The 25,035-nt window shown below is 43.9% G+C and overlaps 1 long non-coding RNA gene and 1 pseudogene across 1 annotated transcript in view; both read right to left on the bottom strand.

Moving 5' to 3' along the window:
* LOC121104411 overlaps window positions 1–25,035 on the bottom strand; it is a 104,330-nt gene that overhangs the window by 63,760 nt on the left and 15,535 nt on the right. The window lies entirely within an intron of this gene.
* LOC103660126 overlaps window positions 1–25,035 on the bottom strand; it is a 46,073-nt pseudogene that overhangs the window by 5,939 nt on the left and 15,099 nt on the right.

The following is a 25,035-nucleotide window of genomic DNA, read 5'->3' as shown; positions in this document are numbered from 1 at the left end:
ATCCCCATACATCCTCTGCTGTTTTTGTGTTCACTTTATTCCTCCTGCCAGAGTTTAAATTAAGTACAGAGAGTGAGTTTTAGTCATCTCTTTCTTCTCCCCTGGTACATGGTAGATGGTCAATGAATATTGAATGAGATCATTTATGTCAGGCCTTTAATACAGCTCCTGGCACAGTGAATGCTCCGTCACTGCTGGCTGCTAATACTAGTTAATACACAAAGGAGGCAGAGTTCATTCCCACCCAGAGGACAGGTACAAACTGTGAGGTCAGTTAGGTGGATTTTGAGAGCCTGTGTTATGTCTGAGTCCTTGTTTCTCACACCCTGGGGCTCTTCGCAGCTCAGCAGCTGCCCCGTGTTCTCAGGTCCACCCGGGTTCTCCTGCAGCAATGGACAGCTCCTGGGCCAGGCTCACAGCCTCCCATGGGCCTGCAGAGGTCTTCCTCCTTGCCTGTCACAGGTGCTTGCTAGGCTGCTTGTAAATATAACCCATAGCTAGGGGAGATGGCACTTCATGCTCCGGGGCCAACCCTCAACCAACATGGGTAGGAGTTGTTGGGAAAATGCCCCAGCCTCCTTGACTTCCAGAGGGGCAATTCTGAAGCATGTCCTACATGGTTTCTCAGGAGATATCCCCTGGGATTGAGTCCCTGTTGCCCCTGACAATAACCTATTTCTTGGGTTTTCTCTCTTCCCTGACTTACATCCCCCACTTCCTTAATTGTGCTTTTTGGGATCACGCCCCAACACTACATGCACTTGAGTCCTAGGAGAAAACACCATCAGCCAACATTCCTGAAGAAAGGGGTGCCCAGCCCTTTATTCTGACAAAGCCTTAAGTGCCCCCCATGCTGACACTACTTCCCTATGGCCCACTAGCACAGGCTCTCTGGCACCCGATAATCCTTGGGTTATCTACAGAGATAAAAATTGGAGGGTGGAAGTACATCTCAAATTTATTCTAAGTTTGCCTCTACCCTTATGGAAAATGTGCCCAGGAAATGGTTGCCATGACCCACCATTTAAAAACAAAGTCCTTACTCTCATTCTGATGGCATCAAGGTCTTAGACCTCCATAAGGACACATTCCTACCTTATTGAGACCAACATGTCATGAAAACACAATGAAGTTGTTGGTTTATGGCTCAGAATTTTGGGGGCTGTATATGTTTATCAATGAGGTTCTCACATGTTCACCAAAGCCTGGTCCCTATTCTCTCTGAGCACACAACTAGATTATATCCCTTAGCCGCCTTTGCACTAAATGTGGACATGACTGGGTTCTGGCCGATGGAATGTGACAGAACTGATGTGTGCCACTCCAGGCCTGGCCATTAAAACCCTCCCATAGATAATCCTCTGTGTCTTCACTGATTTACCGTCTGGGGGCAAAGGAATCCATGACCCCAGGGTTTGGCGGAAGTCAAGGTTGCAGAGTACCTTAAGCCCTAAATCACCACGTGGAAGGTGCCTACATTGGCTTGGCTTTGAAAAGAAATAACTACTATTGTCTGAAGCTGAAATTCCAGGGTTTGGTATAGCATCTAGTGTTATGCCAAGCAATACAAAAATTGGTACCTAGAGGCGAAGGGCTGCTACAACCAAAACCTAAAATAATACAACATTGGCTTAGTCGTTGAGTGGTAATTAGTGAGGAAGAGGATATGAGAAGCTGGGAGGAAGGAAACCTATTGCATAAAGTGGCAAACATCTGGTACAACTGTTGCATGGCAGACATTATGCCTACTAAGCCTGTAGTCCTAGGGGAAGTGGCTGGAGAGAGCCAGAGTAATAGGATGTGATGACTTTTCCCAGGTCAAGGACTAAGGTGAGTGAGTGAGACACCTAAGGCACAGAATTGAGGAAGCAGTCACTTGCACAACTCCCCTCTTAGCAAGAATTACAAGAAAGAGATGAGTTCAGGAAAGCTTGGCTAGTTTGCAAACAGACATAAAAGAGGCTACAGGGTCCAGAAACACTAGCTCTCAAGGGTTAAAAAAGCCTACTCATTTTGGATCCCAAATAGCAAACAACAGATTTGAGCAACAAAAGCCCCTTCTGACTCAGACCTACTGACAAAGATCTGATGAAGGATGTGACATTCCCATCCATGCCTATGATTTCAGATAGTCTCAAGACAGCCACTCTTAAGTCAAGAGAGAGAAGCATGAGTGAGGAAGCAAATAAATAAATGAAACTTGAGAAGTATGTATAGGAAAAACCTTTGGGTACGAGCTTTTGCTCATGGGATTGCTGGGAAGCAAAGATCAGCACATTCTAAGTTTTTAGGGAATTATATTGCCAAAGAAAAAATGAGCCTAGATTTAAAAGGCCTTTGATAGTTAGAACCTTGAACCAACCTTTGAGTCTCCAAATTTGCACAAGAAGAAAGTTGGCTTCAGGGGCTGTGCAGCCCTCAAAAAGGAACAGACTCACCAACACCCACCTCATGGGTTCCTAGGTGGCCATGGAGGATAACAGTTAAGGAAGAACCTTCCAGAAAGCAGAGCGGACCACAGAAAGCAAAAGACAGGGAGTTCCTCCCAGAGAGGAAAACCAGGCTGTAATAAGAAGGGAGGAACCAAGGAACTTACTCTTAACTCCCAGGACAGGGTCACAACGCAATGCCTTCCCATTGAGACTTTATCATTGTCAGGCATCAGCATTGCTGTGTCTCCATCTTCCCTTTCCAAATGGGCATAGCTGTTACTTATCCCATCCTTGCCCACCACTTTATGTTGGATATGAATGGGAAAGGACAGCTTGTCCTTTTAGTTCGCATGTCAGTGGACAATGAGGAAAACACCCCATCCAGATGGAAAGACCAGACAACACCGAGAAATACAGGATTTTAGTTAAATGCAGTAACTGTAAGGGGCATTGGGTTGTCTCTTTTTGGAAGGGAGTGACTGTGTTGTTTGTATGCGAAGACGAAAGTTTAGTTGAGTGAGGTGACTTGGTAACCAAAGGGTGGATTGTGGCAGAATCTATGTGTTCACTAAAACCTTTTCTCTTTTATCTGGAAATACAGATAATTTTTTTTTATTCAAGATTTTAAGTATTCTCTACACCCAACATGGGGCTTGAATCACAACCCCGAGATCAAGAGTCACATACTCTACCAACTGAGCCAGCCAGGTGCCCCATAGACTGTATTTCTTAACACTTGCAGTTAGATGGGGCCATGTGTCTGGGTTCTGGAAAATGGCATGAGCAGATGTGCACTGCCTTCAGGCCTCACCCATTAAAAACCTAAAACAGACAATCCTCCTTTTTTGTTCTCCACTTGCTGATTAGAAGAGAAGGACTTTGGGACTTGAAGGTATAGAAAAGCTTCAAAATGAAAGGAGTCTGGATCCCTAAACTTTCTGCCAAACACCTATAAATGAATTACATGCAATGAGAAATAATCATTTATTGGATTAAGTCAATAGAATTTTATGGTTTATTTGTTACAGCAACTATCATTGTCCTCATACAACCTACTTTATAGGTTTGTTATCAGGACGGAATGAGTTAATGTGAAAAATGGTGTCTGGTGCCTAGTATATGAAAAAGGATGCTATATAAGTGTTGTCTACTCTTATTTGCTTGAGAACAGGCAAAAATCTGTCATGCACTCTGGCTTGGCAGACAGCAGCAGCAGCAATGGAAAACAACATAAACTCAGGATAATATTCCTAGCTTTAATTGGAAAGTCCTGGAGCCTCTAAGAGCCAGACCCTAATCCTGGGGGCACACTTGGGAATTTATAATACCTTGTCTAATCCACCTCCTGAGCCAACCCTAAATTCCATTCTTTAGTGCCATGTAAGTTGGAAAGCCAAAAAACTATTTACTTTAGAATCCCTCAAACAAAACCCAGGACGATGTGTGTTACGCAAATATCCAGGTAACTTTAAGAGCTTTGCTTCTCAGAACTAAAAGAAAGATAAAGACTTTCGGTACCATAGCCTGCCACTGGAGCAGAAAATGGAGATGTGCTTCAACCCAGCCACGAGCCTGGCTGCAGAGCTAACGGAGTCTGGTCTACCAATCTAAGATGAAAAAAAGAAAGAAGGGGGGCAAAAAAATGGTGAGGCATGCCATGATTTCTTTGACCATATTCTAAAAGGGAAGTCAATGACTGACTCCTTTCACTTACATCCTGAAACAAGTTTTTAAAAGTAAGTCTTGCTTTTTATTTCAGACTTTGCAGCTTTGTGATATTCTGAGAAGTTTCATTTCATTCAGTTTGACAAATACTTATTAAGGGTCTAGGACATGCTTGGTTGTTTTTAGGATATTTGGTTCTGCAAAATGTCATGATACTTAGAGAATGTGTTCTTTTTTTTGTATACAATATGCTTACTAGTATCATAAGGAATGCTATACCATGTGAACTATTACAAAAGGAAGACACCGCTGACTCGAGAACTAAGAATAATGTTAAAGTCCTGTGCTCTTGTTAATCAATGGCAAGGTTGGAGATGGAAAAGTTACTCTTGTTTTCAAGGTAGAAAAAGGAGAGTGAACTCATACAGCTGTTTGTGGATCTGAAGTTATTTAAACAACTAGACCCCAAGGTGTTGGCTTACAAACTCCGAGCTATGAAGGAACAAGATTGTTGTTAACATCCAAGGCCCTCGGTAGGTCTTTGAGCAACCCCTCCTAACTCACCCAGCCATCACCTCTGATCAGGTTTACTTGCATCTCCAGCAGGGATTTCAAGGTCAGTGATGACCACCTCTTTAGAATGTCCTGACCCCTTGGCTTTTCACCATGCTCCCCGTCCCAATTCAAAGTCCCGGGTAACTGTGGAAGTCATTCATCATACTTTCTTCTGCTTAGGTTTCAGAAATACAAATGATCCAGTCTTTTGCAACAAAATTGAATGACAAAAGATGATTAGCCTTATTATATAAAGGATGCCTATGAATCAATAAGAAAATGCAAATATTCTAAAAACATATGGAAGATACAAATGGCAAATTCACAAGGTAATTAGTATAATTAGCCAATATACATTCAAAAAACCTGACTTTACTAGTAATCATGTTACTATAAATTATAATATCAAATATCATTTTTCTCCAAACAAAAGGAAAAATTTAGAAGAGCAAAATAGTAACATAAGGGAATTCAGAAATGGGTAGTTTCATACATGCTTGGAGAAACAAAAATTTGCATGGTATTTCTAGAAGTCAAAATGCCTTTATAAGACAAACTGTATATGTCTTTTTTTAAATCTTTTTTTCCCTTTAGATTTTTTTTTAATTCCAATATAGTTAACATACAGTGTTAAATTAGTTTCAGGCATACAATATAGTCATTCAACAATTCTACACATTATTCAGTGCTCATGATAAGTATACTCTTAGTCCCCTTTGCCTATTTCACACATGCCCACCCCCAACCTCCCCTTTGGTAATCATCAGTTTGTTCTCTATGGCTAAGAGTCTGTTTTTTTAAAATTGTATTTGTTTTTGACACAACATTTCCTCATCTAAGAATTTTTTTCTAGGAAATAGTCATAGATATGAGAAAACTTTAGTTAGAAAGAGGGTCACTGCAGAGTTATCATTACGAACAACTGAAGTAAATGCAACATCAAACAAGATAAGATCAGGCAAATAAATGATGTTATGCTATTTTTTTTAAAGACTTTATTTATTTACTTATTTAGAGAGAGAGAGAGAGTGCGCGCGCCTACATGCACACGCACAAGTGGGGGATGGGCAGAAGGAGAGAGAATCCCAAGTGGAATCTCCACTGAGCGTGGAGCCCCATGCAGGACTCTATCTCATGACCCTGAGATCTGAGCCGATATCAAGAGTCAGACGCTGGACAGACTGTACCACCCAGGCCCCCTATGCCATTTTTATAGAGTACTGTGTAACCACTCAGAATAATGTTGTACAAGGATAGTGACCAGAAAGATATTCACGCATATTGTTTAGAGGGACAGAAAGCAGAGCATAAAGAAATTCAGACAGAAGCATCTGATTTGTGTGTGTGCTTGTGGCTCTGTGTGTGTTTCTAGCTGTATCTATATCTGTGTATCTATGATGATTTTTATGTCCATATTCAGAAGGACATTTCCCCAAAAGTTAACTGGCTATCTGTAGGTGCTAGGATTTGGTTAACTGACATTATTTTATTTAATCTTTACAACAATCCTACGAGTTAGGCTCTATTTTCTTCTCTTTCGCTGTGATGGAGACCAAGGCTTAGAGAGGTCTAGAAGCTTCCCCAAGTTCCTTACTTACACAGCAAGTCAGGAACAGAGTTGAACTCAAATTGTTTGACTTTAAAATCTACACTGTGCTTTTTATGAAGGACAGTGTAGTGAGTTATCTGTGGTGCTAAATTTATCCAATGTAAATAATAGTGCTTTTTAAGAGATTAGATCCTTCCTGCTTTTTTGAGACTAACGTAACCATTCTGTAATGAAAAGATGAGATTATAAACAGTAACTGTTTTATTTTTTAATGGTCTTAGGACATTTAAAAGTTGGTAACCTGGTATCAATTCCCATTTTATTTTTAATTGCACTGGTTCTAAAATTCAAAAGTTAAGGAGCCATGGATGATTGGGGGAGCAGCGTCTGCCAACCTCATGAGACAACATGTAAAAATATGTTTATATGTGACTATGTGCTTTCTTCCAGAGAGAGGCTCCATAGCTTCCTGGTTGATCCTCAGAATCATCCTGACTGAGGAGATTAAGAGCCTCTATTCGATTGTTTTCCCCTTTATTATCCCACACACACTCCCACCAGGCCAGGGGATCCCATCCCCTTCCCCTTTTCTGAGACTATCCTTCATGAATTATCTTTTCCCTCCCTTTCTCTCCTCCCCCTTCTCTTTATACCTTCAATCTCTTTCTCTATTCTGGTGCCTTCTCATTATCCTACAGATATGCCCTAATCTCCTTAGCTCTTAAAAAAAAAAAATCTTCCCTGACACCCTACCTCTCCCTTAAATTGTCATTCATCTCTTTATTCATACAACGAGAACACACTTGGTATCTACTCTATGTCAACCACTGGAAACAGAGATGAACAAGACAAAGTCTTTGTCCTTATAGAACTTCATTTTTAGAAGAAGACAAGAAATACCTTATCAGTTAAGAAGGCTTTCAACTACAAGAATTAGAAACCTCACTAGCAGTGGCTTAAACTCTCCTCAATGACACAAAGTCCAAAGATAGGTGATTGCCGGCATCGGTTGCCATCAAGGACCCAGACTTTTTCTGTGTTTCTGCTCTGGTATCTTTAGCATGTTGACTTTTTGCCATTGTGTTTGTCACTCGTAGTCACCAGGTGGCCCAGCAGTGCCAGGATTCCACTTTCAGCACAGAAAGGAGAAGGAAACAATAGAACAATAGCGTCTACCTCTTTGGTGAGGAAAGCAAAAGCCTCCTCTCAAACATATGAGAAGACAGACTTCCTTCTGTTTCATTGTCAGGATGGTGACTGGGAAAATAGGCGCGTGGCATCCTTGCATCTGCTTGCAAACAGCAGGTAAGAAGGAGGCTGAGAATGCTGCGGGTTAGCCCAGAAACAGTGTCCAATACACATAATCAAACAAATAAATACAATAAACTTGAAAAGTAGCAAGAGTACAACGCCCCACTCCTTAAGCATGGGCTGTGCCTACCGACTTCCTTGCGAAGAGTACAGTATCTAATGGGGGAAAAAGAGTAATTTTATAGTGGAGGACCTGACAAGCACTACCTCAGCCAGGTGATCAAGGTCGACACCAATAATCATAAATCAAACCTAATCGTAAATCATAAACCCTTGATATAATGTGATGAAAATGGCACTTTACCTCTATAGCCTTTCTCCCCTAAACACATAACCCAGTATAATCATGAGAAAAACATCAGATAAATTTTGGTTGAGAAACATTCTATATAATACCTGACTTGTACTCCTCAAAACTGTCAAGGTCATCAAGAACATTATCGCAGGGGCACCTGGGTGGCCCAGTCCGTTAAGTGACCAACTCTTGATTTTGGCTCAGGTCATGAGCTCAGTGTTGAGAGATTGAGCCCGACATTGGGCTCCACGCTCAGCATGAAGTCTGCTGGAGATTTTCTCTCTCCCTCTCCCTCTGCTCCTCCCCATACTCTCTATCTAAAAATAAATGAATAAAATCTTAAAAAAAAAAAAAAAAGGAAAAGGAAAAACATTATCACAGCTGAGAGGAGAACTAAATGTATGTACTGTGGTACCCTGGGTGGGATCCTGGATGGGACATCAGGTTAAAACTAAAGAAATCTGAATAAAGCAGGGTTTAGTTCATATAATGCATCAATGTTGGCTCATGAATCATGACAAACGTTCCACACTAACGTAAGATGTTAGTAATAGGGGATGTTGGGTGCAGAGGTGGGAGTAAATGGGAACTTCCTGTATGATCTTTGGGATTTTACTGTAAATCTAAAATTGTTATTTAAAATGTGGCTCATTTTAAAAAAATAATAAGGGCTATGAAGTAAGGAGAAGGGTGGGAAGGGCTACTGGAGATGGGACAGTTGGAGAAAATCTCTGAGGAGGCGACACTGATGCCAAAACCCAAATGCTTAAATAAGCTGGCTGTGTGAAGAGCTGGGGGAAGGGCGTTTCGGGCAGAAGCGATGGCAAATCAAGGGCCTGAAGGAGTTTAAGGGAGAAAGAAGGCTCTTGGGGCTAAAGCAAAGCGAGTGAAAGGGAAAAGGCAGGTGCTGAGGTTGGGCAGCCGGGCAGGACTGATGGAGCCTGGTCTGCAGACCACAGTAAGGACTGTGTCACCTCCTCAGGTCAACTTCTGGATTTGACAGTATGAGAATATTAAGTCGTCTCATTGGATTAATCCCCTACTGCCGCTAGAACAAATTATCACAAGTTTAGTGGCGTAAAATAACACAAATGTATTATCTTACAGTTCTGTAGATCAGAAGTGCGACACGGATCTCACTGGGCTAAAATCAAGGTGTCACGGGGCTCCGTTCCTTCTGCAGGCTCTAGAGAACCTGTTGCCTTGCCTTCTCCAGCTTCTAGAGGCTGCTGGCATTAAGGGGCTTATGGCCCCTTCCTCCATCTTCAAATCCAGCCATCATAGCTCTCCACCCTCTGCTACCAGCATCTCGTCTCCTTCTCTGACAGCCTCTCCTGCAGAGTCTGCCTCGCCAGTCTCACTTATAAGAACCTTTGTGACATTGGAGCAAACCAGACAATTCAGGAGAATCTCCCCATCTCAAGATCCTTCACTCAATCACTCCTGCAGAGTTCTCTTGGCCATGTAAAGGAGCATTTACAGGTTGCAAAAATTAGGATGGAACATATTTGGGGACCATTATTCAGCCTATAATAATGATAATAACAGCAGGATTGCAGATGTCTGATTGCTGACTATTTTGTCAAGTTGGGGCATTTAAAAAAAATACCATATACCAATTTCATTGGAAAGTCATCTACAGGTTTTAAACAGAGGAAAGACACAATAATGACCCCCACTTGCTATGGAGACTCCTTTGTGAGGATGACGCTCTCCCTGAGAAATGCTGTCCTGCAGATTTCAGCCTCCCATTGTCCCCTGGCCCGGCATGCTGGGGCAGAACACAACTACACAACTATAAGCAATCACCCTGGATAGAACCTCATTTATGTGTTAAAAGTTTGTTTTTAAAAACAGCTTATTATAGAAATCTCAAGCAAATACAAAAGTAGAAAATATAACACATTTCCATGTGCCCGTCACCCAGCTCCCACAATTATCAATAATATCATCTGTTTCCACCGACCTCCCTCTCCCACTGGATTATTTGAAGCAAATCCCAGACATCATTGTTTTGATCATAAGTAAAAATTTTACCCCTGATATTGCGCAGAGAAAGGTTGTAGGAAGAGGTAGTGGGAATGCAAAAGTAGAAGGCAGATTGGAAGTAGACGAGTCAGATGGTTTGGAGTAGGACCGCAGAAGTGGAAAAAAAGAGATGTGGACACCCTGGGCCCATATTGTGGAGGCAGAGCTAACAGCCATAGCCAGTGGGTTGTATGTACGCCAGAAGGGAGAGAAACGAGTCAAGGACGGCGCCTAGGGAATGGCAAACAATACTATGAGTTTACCAAATTCTCTTTCCTCTTTCCTCTTCCTGGGCACACAGTGAGACTACATTTCCCAGACTCCCTTGCAGTTAAGTGGGGCCAGTGACTAAGTCCAGGCTGATGGGATTTAGTCAGAGATAGTATCTGCCCTTGCCAGGCCTCAGACTTCCCACCCAACCCTCCACCTACCCTGTCCTCCTTTCTCTGCTCATCAGGTGCAGAGATCCAGGACTCTAATGCTGAGGCGCTAGAAGAGCGCTTCCCAAACTCTTTTCTTTTTAGTTCTAATCTATCATGGCCTGCTACTTTTTAAAAATACAGTAAAAATAATTGCCTGAAAAATTAAATTTAAAAAAAGACAAAATATAAGCCCCATTCTATTTCTTATTATTAGATTCAACAGACCTGAAATTACTCTGTCAAATTGCCGTAATTTCTAAACACTCTCAGTTCTATAATTATCTTGGCACAAAATGGTAACAAAGAGTTTATGAACCAGCACTGGCCTGCGGACCACATTTTGGGTAGCACCTTCCAAGAAGATGTCAGAGCCAGGTAGATGGTGCCTGGGTCCCGAACGGCTGTGTGGAGCACGGGCATCCCCTCCCCCAATACTCCCTCGCCAGCCAACATCCACTGGGCTCTGACATGAATATGAAATAAACGTTTGTTCCATTCGGCCACTGAGACGTTGGAGTTGTTAGGACAGCTAGCACATCCCAACTAATCCACAGGGCTTTGCTCTGAGCAACTGGATAGATGCTAATAATTGAGAAGGGATGACAGAAGAAAGACTACCTCTCTCTTTCTTTTTCCTTTTAAGCCAAACTGCTTGAAAGTATAATTTAACCTTACTAAGGATTTTTTTAACTTACTGAAGTTTGGTTTCCACCCTTATCACTCCCCTGAAATTGCCGTGCTCAGGGTGACACACGCAGACTGCCAACCATGTACCAGTTCAAAAGTTACCTTCCCTGTAAACACTTGGCTGACTCCCTCAGGAACGGGTAGTTGTTCTGACATCAGTGATTCTGTGCCATTAATTTTATATTAAATTACAATGAACAAGGGCGCGGACCATTTGTGAAGAATGAATAGCTTCTGCTCAATATGGGAGTCATTTCTGTGTGAATCCATCCTATCAACCTTCACACCGCTGAGCTGAGTGAGTGGAGATATTCCCACCACTGACACCTAACTGGGGCTTGTCCTGGATCCTCCCCCAGGAAGTGTTGCTAACAGACTCACCCACACTCCCCACTTCCTCACGAAGCTTCAACACACAGCATCCTCCAGGTAAAGTTCGAAGTTCCAGCCAGATTCCTTCGAGACTGTCCGTGCTCTGCCTATGGGGAGCAATCAGGGGAAAGGTAGCACAGAATATTTTGTCGGTTTTTTCCTCTTGCTTATGATGCTGTTCTATTGAAAAAGATACAATCCTGGGGTGCCTGCCTGGCTCAGTCGGTGAACTGCCCAAGTCCTGATTTTGGCTCAGGTCGTGATCTCAGTCAAGCCCTGCACGGCGCTCTGCACTCAGCAGCGAGTCTGCTTGAGATTCTCTTCCCCTCTCCCTCCACCCCTCTCCCTGCTAACACACTCTCTCAAATAAATAAACCTTAAAAAAAAAAAAAAAAACGATACCATCCTACCAAGGAGAGTAAAACAAGATCATGTTAGTTGACTGCAAGCACAGTCAGCAACCAGGGTGAAATTGTTTTTTTAGAAAAGGTGAATCTTCAAGGCTGCTGTTCATTGATTCGGCAAACATTTATTGAGCACCTACCCTTCGCTGGTACTGGGTTAGGTGCTGAGGATACAGCAAGAAGCAAACCAGATAACCTCCCTGCTGATCTTTGCTCCCTAAGGCTTCTATAACAAAGTACCACAAACTGTGTGGCTTAAAACAGAAATTTTTTTCTCTCACAGTTCTGGAGTCTTTAAGTCTGAAATCAAGGTGTCAGCCAGGCCACCGTCACTCAGAAACCCGGCGGGGGGGGGGGGGGATCCTTCCTTGCCTTTTCCTAACTTCCAGTGGTTTGCCAGCACGGGGGCATTCCCCGGCTTACAATTGGATTACTCCAACCTCTGCCTCCATCCCCACATGGCATTCTCCCTGTATGTCTCTGTCTCTGTGTCTCTTCTTTCTATATAGAAAGGACACCAGTCATATTGGGGTAGTAACCCCAAGAAGTTGATATCTTAACTAATTACATCCACAACAACCCTATTTCCAAATAAGGTCACATTCTGCGGTACTGGGAGTTAGAACTTCAAGATATCTTTTTTGAGGGGACACAATTCAACCTATAACACCACTTCTCTGGAGCTTATAGCTTCGGAAGGAGCCATATAGTAAAAGCATCATCACATAATTAAATATGAAAATGCCAGTTGTGGTAAACGCTCTAATGGTGACAAGAACAGGAAGAAAGTATAACAAGAGAAGCTAAGGTCAGAAAAGAGGGAGTCAGAAGGAGGTAAACAGGAAAAATTTCTCCGAAGAACCGAACTTAAACCGAGGCCTGAAGAATTTTCAAGCCTGGAGCATTCCTGGGCTCAGAATGGCAAATAGGGAGCCCCAGGCTGAGGAGAAATTTGACAAGTGACACATACAAGACCCTCCACAAAGGGCAGCTAGAGAAAACTTCAGATGAAATAGAATGTCTCTTGTTTCATTCACTTCGATACTCTGGCCCCAACAGGTTGTGTGTGAGTAGGAAATCCAGTCACTCTGCTGAGTCTATGAAAGAAGGAAGACCTGTCCTATCATCAGGTTCTCCTACTATTTTAGTGATTGTTTTGTTTAGTCTTTTCAAGGACCATGTTGAGTGAGCCAAATTTCGTTTACAGTCTTCTCCCTTTGGGATCTGGCCGAGGCTGCCGGGTGTTTTGTCTGACGAGGCAAATGCGATAGAGTCACTTCCAGTTTGAAATGTTTGAGAGAAACATATCGTATTTACAAGATTTCTGGATTAGTGAAGATCGATGTGAGTGTACGATTTCAGTCAGTTGCTGCTGGAATCATTGTGAGTTTTCAGCACAACACTGTTTAGTGCGCAAACCTCTGAAAGTATGCTTTTATACTTTCCACTCACCCCCCCTCCCCAAAAAGTCTCCAAAACCCAGCTATCCTAAAGGGAGTTAAGACTTCCTGAAGCAGTAGACAAAGAATTGAGTGTTAGCTCCTTGACCAGGTTTGGATTACCTCCGAAGGCAACTGGGCCATCGTACGTGGCATATATTTTTAGAGTTAGACAGGGAGAAGGGGCAGGCCGTTGGAGGCTGTGCTCTGACTGGGTGTGGTGGGAAGTCACCCTCCTCCCTCTTTGGGGACAAAGTGTCCCACCCTAAACCAGATAGTGACATATCACAGCTCAGCCTCTCAATTTCACTCATGGGCCTCTGTTTCCCACATCATCCAAGGTCAGAGAGACCCAAACCAACAGAGGTGACTCCACAGCCTCACAGGAAGTTAAAGCTGTGAGAATAAGGAAGTGGCACCCCGTGCACGTCCCCAAGGAGCTGTCTGTACACGGGGCCAGGGCTGCTTCCGGGCCAGCGTCCAGGTCTGCTGCTGAGGGCCAGGTGGTGTTAGAGTTGGCCCACTACCCCTCCTCCATCACATTTTCCAGGAAGGGGTGGGTAGGGACGGTGGTAGGTGGGGACATTGTCGGCAATGAATGTTGGTGTTTTTGAGTGGGAGCCAAAGCATTGTGTGTTTTAGGGGGTCTGGCAGACTGCCTCCGCCTAGGGAGACACACACGAGACCGCCACCTCAGCCTACAGCAAATTTGTTTAAACTGTGCAGAGTCGGGTGGACGCTGGGGTCAGTTCCATCATGAGGGCCAAGCCTTCCCCCTCCCACTGCCTGCCATCTCCAAGCAAATGAAGCAAAGGGGCTGAATGATGGGCTTGATGGAGTGGGGGGTGCTGTTTATTACCAGTCTTGTCAATCATTTCCAGGGGTTAGATGTTGATAGAGAGTTCTTTTCTTTCAATTGTCCAGTACTGGAGTCTAGATCTTAGCTGAGGCAAGCGGGCATTCATAATGGTGGTCCAGCTCGTAGCCAGGGGAGCACAATCAGGCTGGGGTGAGTTCCTAACTTTTCATCAAACCACTTTCCCACCGTGCTTAGACTTCTTCTTCATGGAGCCTTCAGGGGCCCGAGAATAACCCAGGAGAACAAAAGCCGGAGGAGAAGGTCCAAGCCCAGCACAGCCAGCTTCGAGCAGCTCTCTAGGAACTTTTCTACCAGGAACAGGTCCTGCCAGTACAGAGTCTTCTTCAGGAGCCGGGCTGCTGCGGGGTTGGCTTGAGCTGGCCCTGCCTACATTCCGTCTGATCACAGCTGGTGTGCATTTGGAAGCTTCTGTGCTGCAGGCTGTGTCCCACCTGGTGCCCATCATCGGGGATACTACTGCACCGGGCCTAGCGTGTGTTACAAACTTGAGGCTTGTGCAATCCGAAGCTGTACAATCATTTGGGAGACTGAATATTCACAGGGAGGGGGGTGAGGGAGGCTGATGGCATAGAGGCCCAGAGGAGACCATCCCTGTTCTCAACCCGAGACCTGAGCATAGCCTGGAATCCTATCGGTTCAAAATGTCAGAGGCCGCCATAGGTTGCCAGATGTAGCAAATAAAAATACAGGCCATCCCAGTAAATTTGAATTACAAATAGGGAACGAACACTTTTTCTGTATAATTATGTCCCATATATCACATGGGATATCCTTGTGTCTAAAAATTATTTGTTCTTTATCTGAAATTCAAATTTAACAGGGCATCCTATATTTTTCTCTGACAACTCTAACCCAGGTGCGGATGCCTCCCGAAGCTTCTACTCAAGGCAGAAGTGAAAGGAAACTGAATACTGGCTTCTTTATTTGATAATTAGCCTTTCAACCAGTTCAGAGGCTGCCGTCAGCCTCCAGCAGGTGTGCTGATGGAATGAACAACTTAATGCAGAGAACCTGAATGGCCAGTTGTCACCCACCCAGCCAAAGGGACTCTACACACACGCGCGCACACACACACACACACACACAAATGTTGTTGTCCTTCTAGAAAACTCGAACCTTGAGGTATTTTAGCTTTGTCTCAACAGCAAGCTGATTCGTTAGCAAGAACCGGCCTCAGCCCACGCCCCGGGGCAGCTGGGCTGGCTTTCTCTTCTTTCCTTGCTCATCTGGCCTCTGCCTGTGAGGAGGGCAAGCCCCCCTTGCTCCCCTTGGGCATCTCTCCTCATCCCTCCATGCACAGTATTTTCCCGAACCTGGTTACCTGAGAATCTGGGCCACCACTAGGTGTGAAAAGCAATTTAAGTTTTGCATGGAGGTGAAATTCACATACCGTAAAACTCACCATGTTAAAGCGCACGGTTCCATGACTTTCAGTACATTCACAGGATTATGCAACCGCCACCTCCCTCCAGTTCCCAAACATTTTCATCACCCCAAAAGAGAACTCCGTTAAGCAATCTCCAGCAACTTACTTTTGGTTTCTTCAACAAACGGAGCACTCCCCATGAGGGAATGGAGGAAACGGAGGAGGCCTCACGGCTTTGCTTTACGAGCCTAATCACATGCCTTTGATTGGTCTGTAAAATGGAAGGTTGCACAATTAAAGGGCCACAGAAGGACAGGTGAGGCTCTGGTCAGCGGGTGAGGGTGCAATGCAGGGCAGGGCTTCCCAGGGAGGGTTGGAGAAGCCGCCAGGCTGCGAAACAATGGGAAGGGAGCCTTCTGCGCTAGAGGGTGTCTTGTGAAAGGTGTAAATCTGCTCAGATCACATTCCTGGCGAATAGAGGCAGGGAAGGGGCAGCACGAAGGTGCAGAATTGAGCCTGAGCTTCTGGGTTCAGTGGGAGCAAATGACTCACTTTGGGGAGGTGCTGGGCTTTCCCCTGGACCATCAGTCCTTTGAGGTTTCCTGATTTACAGAAGGAGTCAGTTCCTTTTCAAAGGAAACCTCGACTCTCTCCTCTCCAGAGGGACCAACACTCCTTGTTGCATATAAAATCTGGTGCAACTGCATTTTTGGAGACAACTGCTCCTTCCTGCAGTTGACTTCCCGTAGTTTCACTATCCAGCTGGTTCCAGCTTCCTTTCTTCTTTCGCGACCAACAGGGGTCCCCAGCTTACTGCAAAATCAAAAGCTTCCTTGTTTGGAACAGAGTTGCAAGGGGAGCCCTTGGTTCAAGATTTAGCTCAGGTATTGAGCTCATGTTCCTTTGGGGAAAGGATAGGGAAAAAAGAACCAGCCAAGAGGGAGATCTTCGGAGACAGCTCAAGTTACTTGGGTGCACAGAGTTGAACAGTCATCCCCTCACCAAACCTATAATGAGTGCGTGTTTGCACAGGGCCCCGGACTAGAAGGACGCAAAGCAATGGCAGGCTCTCAGGTGTTGCGTTCTGTGGACCAGGCACCGTCCTGAATGCCGCACCGATACTCACTCATTGAAGTACAATAGTCCTATGATCAGTGACATGGAAATGAGCTTGCCTTGGGGTGGCTGTTGTCCTAGTGTGGTTCGCCCTCTGTCCACCAACACCCCAGCCAGCGAGAGGAATTCAAGCCCCTGCTCTCCCCTGTGCAGTAATCACAGGACACAGAGAAGTTGCGGTAACGACAGCAGAGAAGTGGGGGAACACAAATCCGTCTACCCCACTGTGCACGGAGCACCCCCCTCGCAAATATCTTTACCCCCCTCCCTTGCTCCTGCGGTCCACGGAGCTGAAACGGCTGCCCACTCTGTCCAGCCTGTGGATACTTTGCTCAGGGATCAGAGAAGCAACAATATTCAAATAGACGCCCTAGAAAACAGAACTGGGAGAATCTCTTTGGCCCAACTGGACAGTAACCAATCATTCATCCTGGATTTGGGGGACAAGAGACGTAATTATACTTTTTCCTAATAAAGATAATTTATTAAATGTATAACAATACAAGTTGATTTTATACCCTGATACAATTTCTTTCATACAAACAAACCCATAAATTAGGAAAAAGTCTTTATTGTGCCCTGTAGTGGGGATGAGGAAATACAGTCCCTGTGTTTTTCCTTCTACACTGTATTTAAACAGAGTTGTGATCTCTCTAAACTATAGTCCATCTGAAATTATGTCTCACTTCCAAATGTACTCTTGGATGCTGTGTGCTCTCACCTTGTTTCCTACCTTGGATCAGGGTGTAGATGCTGTGTGTGTGTGTGTGTGTGTGTGTGTGTGTGTGTGTGTGTGTGAGGGGTGGGGAGAGAGGGAGGGAGGGACTGAGATTGAAGTCTTTCAAGGAAGGATTAAAGAGTCCTTTCAAATTAGCTTCTCTCCCATGGTGGGACTTAGAATCACAGTGCTTAGAAGAAGTGGGATAATGAGGGACTTGCTGCTTGCGACAGTCCTTCCCTAGGAAGCTTCGGGAAAGGTGAAGAGACTAATTGGCTGGTCTGGCAAATGATTCAAGATGAGTCCAAAAGAAGGAGCCAGCTCCTGTTAGGAAGTGAATGGAAATTCACCTTCACACCGGCCCTTCTGTGGTGGGCGCACAGATGTGAAAAGCAGAGCCCTTAGGGAGAGAGCAAAGGCCCTTCTCTATACCTGCCAAGAGGAAAACAAAGAGGATTTGTCATCACCTCTAGGGAACAGCCTTTGCTGTCATTTCAAGATCACCTAAGGAGTTTGCCTACATTGCAAGCCTGTTAGCCGGAGCTTAGTGGCTTCAGGGAGAGTCCAACCAGCGTAACTAGGGAAGGGCTCTGAGTGAGGCTTTAGTGGCAGTAAAGCAGATGGAAATAATTGGTTTAAAATACTAGACGTGGGTCACCCTCTAATCTGGGATGACCTAGGGTGGTTGTGCAGGTCGGGCACTATAGAACGCTAGGGGGCACCATTGACATGGAGATGGCATGCCCTAAGTCCAACCCCCCCCCCACCCCCCACCCCCCACCACCACCACCACAGGGGCAGCCACAGCCCACACAGTTCTCTGTGGCAGTCCTACTCCTGACTGTCGGGAAGCTGAGCCTCCCGTTCAACCTCATTCTAAGCACGACACATTCTAGTGGCAGTAGCTGCTGCCCTGTATCCTCCTTTCCTCAGGCGCTGGTAGCATCTGTTTTTCCAAAATACACACCTCAAGTATAGAAACCTCACAGATTCACATTAACTGGGAGTGGGAGGGTAGGAAATAAGGACAAAGGCAATATAAACTGGTAAAAAAAAAATCTGAGTTCTTATAATGATGTGTAATATCTTTATGCTTGAGTACATAGAGGGAATCAGTTAAGATAGGGCTATTATTTTTTTTTTTAAAGAACACCTCCAAATAGCTTAAATGATACTGTGAATTTACTATCTTACTTAACAAGAAGTTCTGCAGTAGTGCAGAAACAAAGTTAGTTAATTCAATGCTTCAACAATGTCTAGAAAGATTTAGGTTTTTTACAACTATCCCATGCCATTCTCACTTAGAAGGTCAACTTTGACCCTCTGGCTCCCCTACCTCATGGTCACAAGATGGCGGCCTTGGTTCCAGACATTCCACACAAACCCCACAACAGCCTTTGGACAAACAGTCATTTCCTGTGTTTGAGTGTGTGTTTATGTGTAGGTATGTGTGTGTGCATGTGTACAGGTACATGTGTGTGTTTTATCAGAGAGGAAAATCTTAGTCAGAAGCACTCCATAGTAGAATACAAGTTAAGCTGCTAAAACAGAAAGTCTCAAAAATATGGTGGTTTAAACAAGAAAGCCTGTTTCTGTGTCATGTACCAACCCCCATGTAACTAAGTCTTTCATTCCTGTTACTTTGCCATTCCCTGGAGTTGTGCTTGTGCTTCAAGTTGGATCACAAATACCAACTCCCAGTCTGAAGAAAGTGGAAAAGAGAAGAAGTGAAGAACAGCAATCTCCTTATTAAAAACATGATCTGGAAATTAGACTCAACACTTTTTCTCACAGCTCATTGGCCAGAACAGTCCCATGGCCATACCTTGCAGTAAGGGAGCCTGAGAAGCATGGAGCTCGGGCATATGCCTAGCCAGCACTGGAGGACTGCTACTACCGAAAAGGAAAAGTAGACAAGGGGAGGTAATCGATAGTCTGCCACACTGCCCTTGTGGATTTCTGCTCATATCTCATTGGCCAGAATTACTTCACGTGATCAGATCTAAAACACTCACTGCACAAGAAATGGAACCAGTGGGATTGGCTCAGACCAGGGTTTCTCCACCTCAGCGCGGGTAATTTTTGGACTGGTTAATTCTTTATTGTGGGGGCGCTATTGTGTGGGCTCTGCGGAACATTTAGCAGCATCCCTGGGCTTTATCCACTAGATGTCAGTAGTTCAGCCCTCCCCCTATCATGACAACCAACAATGCTTCTAGACATTGCCAAATCCCATTGACTTGAAAATCACTAGCTTGGGTCCACTAGGATTTTACCACGGAGCGGGAATACGACGCTTCTTCCTTGAGTCACATTTGAATGATTTGGACACAAAATCAGAGCTACTCCCCCTGGAGCGATGGAGGAAACAGCAACGAACAGCGTCTGCTATTGTCAGTGATACAACAAATGTCAACAATGCGACCAGATGAGGCAATAATACAACAAATGAACGAACAAATTCTAGCAAATGAAGGTCCTGTCAGATCATCTTTAATTAAACTATGTATCCCACATATATAGGTCTTGAGAGCATGCCTGGGGCCAAAGTGCTCCAGATACATTCTTGGCTCTGGAAGTACAATGGTAACAAAACAATGGACAAAATCCCTGTCTTTACAGATCTTGAATGTTGGCACGTAGCTACCTAACCGTTCAGAGTCCGCTATATGGGGTAGTAGGGAAGGAAGCACTACATCGGAACGAAACATTCCTGCACCCAGACTCTGGTTCTGCCCCTTATTAGGTATGTGACCCTGGGCAAGTTACTTTTAACTTTTTTTTCTCATTTATTTTTCATCGTTCACATCTATTAAGTGAAGGGAATAATACTACCCACCTCTTAGCATTATCTGGAGGATGTACTTCTTCTTAGCCCGGCGCCTATCATGGAAGTGTCTCTAAACAAGTATTAGCTGTGTTCTAGCAAAGGAGCATTGGACTGGGCGTCAGAAGTTTTTCATTCAACAAACATTTGTTGAGCATCTACTATGTGCCAAACTCAGTTCTAGATACTGGGCATGCAGAGAGTCAGAGAGCTAAGACATACACTCCGTCCTCAAAGGGCCTTCCAGACTCAATACCTAGTGGGGTGACAGTGGGGGTGTGGGAGGGGGTGAGAAGATGGACGGAACCTGGATATAGGTCCTGGTTTAATCTGACACCTGGATCAATGCCTGGCACATAGGAGGTACTCAATAAAACATTTGTTAAATAAGGAATGAATGAATGTCTCTACATAGAACAAAAATCCTGACTCACAGAAATGTTTTGTAAGCTTAGAAACTCCTATGTAAATATCAGTGAAGTCAGGAACCTTGATAATCATTTGTCATTATCAAAATAAATGATTTCTATGCAAATTGAAAATATCAAAACTTTTTCAAGTGCTTGGAAGCCATTTGGCTTCTTAAATAGATTTGAAATCTTGTTTATATTATTTTCTTTGTAAACTCTTTCCCCCAGTAACTGGAAAAGTTAAACTTTAAACCAACTCGTATCCAAATCATGGCAAACATGGTCAAAATCCAAATGGATGGGATTTCGCTACATAATTTACCCGGATTTGAAATGGTTTAAAAGTTATCATGTTAAATTCATTGACTTCATCCATAAAAATACATTCAAGTGTGCTTAGCACTTGTTTTGGCTGGAGATGTGGAAACAGTAATAACAAATGACACTGTACAAATTCTAAAAATTATTGGTGACAAAATTGAGTCCGTTCTTCCAATTCACTTGTAATTATTTTACTCTGATTTTTATTATTTTTTCTTTAGAGAATCAAGCTGTTTCCACTTAGATTACCTCCAAGTCTTCAAATGTGGCTATATTTAATATAAATCAGGGGGCAGTTGCATTCTGAGTAAACACAGAGGCCCAAATTAATGTCATGCTTGGGGGAGGGGCTGTAAGGACTGTTACCACAGGCTTCATTTTCTCTAAAATATTTTATTTCAATCTAGACAATTCAAAAAGTAAAGTGTTTGCTGACTGCCTGGGGGCAGAGGTGGAAAAAAAAATACAGGTAAGTTTTACAGAGAACTAAAGTTGGCAGGAAATTGCAAGATGAGATTCAGCTTGAAAATATAAATTTATTTACCAAGAAGGAAACTATGAAAAGATCAAAGTACCCGTTCTCCCTTACACATTCCCCCAATTGATTCTGGGTATGACTTGCAAGATAGGGTAACCACTACCCTATGCACTATATTAAAACTTGGGGCACTTTACATTTTCCCCTTGCTACTTTGCTTGAAATATGGGTCACGGCCCCAATGTGCATGGTGGTACTCAGCTTACAGCTTTGGCCAATGAGATAGGCTTTTGCATGCATGGGTGACTGTATTTCTTTTTATACCCTAGAATCCATTTATGTAAGGGGTTTTTTCTTTCCATTAAAAGGATGTATTGAAATGAGAAGCATAAGTCATAATCATAAAAACCGTCTTACATATTCAAGACAGAGAAAAGCTAGACCAAGAATTAAAGATATAACATAAGTGTGTCTCATGGAGGTCTTTCCTCATTAAGTCAGCTGTTAATAGTACCTGGTTTGACTTCAGAGGTTGAGTGAGGAATTCGTGTGAATCTTTTCTTAGGGACAAAGTCTTATAAAGAATTCTTTGCTGTCGGAACTTACTGTACCTTACAGACCCCTTTGGGAGGTCTGCCCAACCCACAGGCCAGCCTTTGTGACCACAGCCTCTTCCTGCATGGCTTCTTCATGACTCCTGCTCTCACTGGTCTGCCATGACGCCATTCTTGCCCCCGTGCCTTCAGACATCAGGGTGGTACTGGCTTCTTGCTGTTGTTAATCTTCTGGTGTTCTTCAATCTCTTTTCTGTACCCTTGACTCTGTCCATATCTCCATAAAACTGTTAAAGTCTATACGTGTCCCACTTGTTTCCCACGGGGACCCTGACAACCACACCCCTTGTAGTATTTCCTCTCGCTAAAAAAAAAGTACCACAAAGTTGGTGGCTTTAAAAAAATTATTATCTCACAGTTCTGGAAGTCAGAAGTCTAAAATGAGTTCGACTTGGCTAAAACCAAGGCGTGGGCAGGGCTTCACTCTTCTGAAGGCTCCTGAGGAGAATTTTCCAGTGACTGGATACAGCCACATTCCTTGGTTCATGGCCCCTTCCTCCCTCTTCAAAGATAGCAGGATAGCATCTTCGAATCTCTCTTCCTTTCACCTTTGCTTCTGTCATCATCTTGGCTTCTCTTTCCCTTAAAAGTCCCCCAAGCATAGATTGGGTCCACTCAAATAATCTAGGATAATCTCTCCATCTCAAGATCCTTCATTTATGAAATCCCTTTGTCATGTAATTTACTCATAGTTCCAGGGATCAGGACATGGACGTGGACATCTTTGAAGGGAGTGGGGGGTGGGTATTACTGTCTGCCACACCTTCCTTCAAGGCAAAAGATTCTTCTGTTACCTTTCCAGACACTCTGCTCCCCCACACTCTATTTTACCCACTTCCTTCATAGTGTTTCATCAAATTGTATCTGTCCCATTTCCCGCTCTGTCTCAACCTGACCGGTCAGATAACATGAGGAATTAACGAGCACCTAGAGTTCCGAGGTGATAATGGATTTTTGTGTTGCTCTTCCCACATTGTGTTTACATTTACCCAGATCTCTACTGCCCCAAGGGGAATAATTATGGGGCTGCCAGGTCTTCAGTGGAAAGATTATCCTATTGGTATTTTAGAGCCCATCTGACTGTCCTTCAAAGCCCAAAATAAGGGGTGGTCTTGCCTGGAGATTATAAACTTTTGGAGGAGCAAGATCTTATTATACAGTTAGCGGTTAAGCTTGGGCTCTGGGTTGTTACTGTACAGTTAGCTTGGGCTCTTCCAATCCTACTGAGTTAAAATCCTTTTGCTGTTGTTTATTACCTTTGTGATCTTGGGCATGTTACTTAACCTCTCCATATTAGTTAAAGAACAGGCTAAGATGCTGTAACAAAGACACCCCAAAATATAAAGATTTAAACAAGACAGAAGCTTATTTCATATTCACATAATAGTCTAAAGATAGATGTAGGGTAGGCATGTACATGGCTTTGTCGCATAATCTCATCTAGCGACCAGGTTCCCTCTATGTCGCTCTGCTCGTCCTTATCCTGTGGTCCTTGCTTTCTTGGTCAAAGCTGGCTCACGACTACCCCATCCTTGGCCAAGCAAGGAAAAGAGGACAGAGAGAGCAAGCAGCCTCCTTTCAAGGATGGAACACTGATATTGCAGACCTCATTTCTACTCACACCCAAATGGCCAGCATTGAGTCTCATGGCCACATCCAACTGCAAGGGAACCTGAGAAATGTAGCCGTTCTTGGGTATCCGCGGGTCTAGCCAGAATTCATCAGCTTCAATTACTTAAAGAAAAAAAGAGAAGATAGAAATTACAGAACAATTAGGAGGCTCTGCTACGTTGTCAGCAGCTTAGTTTTCTCATCTACAGAATGAGAGCGTAGCTTTAATGATTAAATGGAACACGCAGAGAGGGATTCGAACTGGGTGCAGCACAGAGTAAGTGTTCAATAAATTCTAGTTTACATTGTAATATATACATATTGTATGGTATTCCCTTCCAGGCTTGGCTCCTAATGTCTGCTCCAATGTAAAGGCAGACCGTGAGGGATCCAAGAGTGTGGAAAGCTCATCCCACTGGGTGTTGTCCTGCTGGGTGTGAATGGACAGGCTGGTTACTGCCATCTGCCTCAACATTGTAATATAGAAGTCTATGCTATGATATGAACGATGCCCCCTAGAGCTGTTACAACCTGTAAAACCAGTCCTAGAAAAGCCATATAAAGGTTGAGGGATGGGAGAATAACAGGAAATATGAAAGAAGTATGAGAACAGAGATTAGAAATAAAAGTGGTATTATGGACTGAATTGTGTCTCTCCCAAATTCGTATGTTGAAGTCTTAATACCCAATGTGACTGTATTTTGAGAAAAGGCCTGCAGGGAAGTAATTAAGGTTAAGGGTAGGGCCCTAATCTAATGACTGGTGAAGAGGGAGAAATATCAAAGCTCTTTCTCTGCCTATGCACAGGGAAGCATGCGAGGATACAGTGAGAAGGTAACCATATACAGACGAGATCGGGCGCGTTCAGGGTGGTATGGCTGTAGACGAGAAGGTAACCATATACAAGCCAAGAGGGGGGTCTCACCAGAAATGAACCTTGCAGATACCTTGATCTTGAACGTCTAGCCTCCAAAACTCTAAGAAAATGTCTATTGTTTAAGCCACCCAGTCTTCTGTATGGTAGCCTTAGCTGACTAAGACAGTGGGAAAAATAGGAAAGGTTCATCACAAAAAAGGGCAGAGATTAGAGGAAAAGGAGGGGAAGGAGGGAGAAGGGGTTCAGTTCTTCATACTGCCTCTGGGACTTCAGGAGGGAGTTTCACCGAGTCTGATAGTCTGGCGGTGTGGTTAGTCCCGTAAGTGAGGCACTACTGCCACCTGGTGGCAATATATTTAATCCAGTCATTCATTCACTGAGCAAACCTCTATTAAACACCTGCTCTGTGCAAGGAGGGGCGCTAAGCAAAGGGAATAACATTAGTAAACGTTGACTAACACCTACTTTGTGCCAAGCTTGTCCTATGTGCTTTACACAAAAAATGATTTAAGCTTCACCACAACCCGCCACAATAATACAGCAATATGATTATTGCTATTTTACAGAGGAGGAACCTGAGAGAGCAAGAAATTCGGTAAGTTGCCCAAGAGCCTACAGCTAATACGCAAGAAAGTGAGATCTTGAACCAGGAAGTCTG

The sequence above is a fragment of the Ursus maritimus genome, unplaced genomic scaffold (assembly GCF_017311325.1).
Source record: "Ursus maritimus isolate PB19 unplaced genomic scaffold, ASM1731132v1 scaffold_21, whole genome shotgun sequence".
In the NCBI taxonomy this organism is placed as follows: domain Eukaryota; kingdom Metazoa; phylum Chordata; class Mammalia; order Carnivora; family Ursidae; genus Ursus; species Ursus maritimus.
Note: the sequence above shows the minus strand (reverse complement) of the source record. Positions and strands in the feature narration are given on the sequence as shown.